We start from the raw sequence: 1,270 nt of genomic DNA, 5'->3' as shown, positions 1-1,270 counted from the left end.
GAGGGTGCAGTGAAATGGGTACACTTGCATACTTTCATTAGACATGTAAATTGGTACAATCCTTTTGGCTTAGTAGCTTGGTCATTATTAAGAGGCTTAAAATCTTCTTCCACCAAACTGTTATAATGAAATAATCAGAAACTTGGATACAAATTTACACACAAAGATGTTCATGGTAGTGTTTATTTATAGCTATAATAAACAGGATATAACATATTAGGTAACAATGTGATTCTAACAATAAGAAAACAGTTAAATAAATGATGGCATACCTGTAAGATTTAAGAGTCATTAAGACTCTACAAAAATGTCATGGCTCTCTCCTGGATGAAATTAGATACAGACATGTGAATAAGTTAGCTCTTGCTGCATAACAAACCACCCCAAAAGGTAGTGACTTGAAACACTCAAAATTTGTGCATTGGCCGGATGGGTCTTCTGCTCTGGGCTGGCTAGCTGGAACTGGATGGTTGAGGATGGCCTCTTGTTCATGTCTGGGACAACTGGAATAACTGGGTCAGCTCAGATTCTCTCCATGTAATCTTTTATCCTCGCAGTCAAACTTGGGCTGTTCTAAAATCATTAAGAGAGAACAGGCTTCATTGCACAAGCACATTTCAAGCTTCTGCTTACATTACATTTGTTAATGTCCCATTAGTCAGGCAGTCAAGTCACATGGCCAAGCCCAGAGAGAAATAGACTGAACCCCTTGATTGGTGGATCTGCAACATACTGTGTCCATTTAAAAATATGTCATACTATATGACTTGCCTTGGCTAATAAAAATGTGAAAGCTTTTGGAGCAGAAGCTTCAAGAGACAGTATGTGCTTTCCTGTATTCTCCCTCCCCTCTTGCACACCAGATCCATTTGAGACCATAGCTGCTTCATCTGCCTCAGTTCCAGAGCGGTCAAGGTGAGCAAAGGATCTGAGCCAACCTGCACTGGACAAGTGGCTTGAATAAGAAATAAACCTTTGGGGCCAGCCGAGTGGTGCATTGGTTAGGAGTTGGCTTGGGATGCCAGCTCTGAGCAGCAGGGCCCCGGTTCGGATCCCACATGAGGGCCAGTGATGCTGTGCCCTCTACAGCTAGGATGGTGAGGAACAGCTCAACCTGGAGCTGGGCTGCTGTGAGTCACAGGTGATGATGTAGCCTGCAGTAGGCCTGGCCGGCAGCTGCGTGAGCTTTCCTGAGCTGCCATGAGCTGCCGTGAGCTGCCGTCCAATGGCCGGCGAGTGACTGCCTCACCCGGGAAGAGCGCAATGATAA

Source organism: Hipposideros armiger, unplaced genomic scaffold, assembly GCF_001890085.2.
Source record: "Hipposideros armiger isolate ML-2016 unplaced genomic scaffold, ASM189008v1 scaffold_168, whole genome shotgun sequence".
NCBI classification, from domain to species: Eukaryota; Metazoa; Chordata; class Mammalia; order Chiroptera; family Hipposideridae; genus Hipposideros; species Hipposideros armiger.
This window is presented reverse-complemented; position numbering follows the sequence as displayed.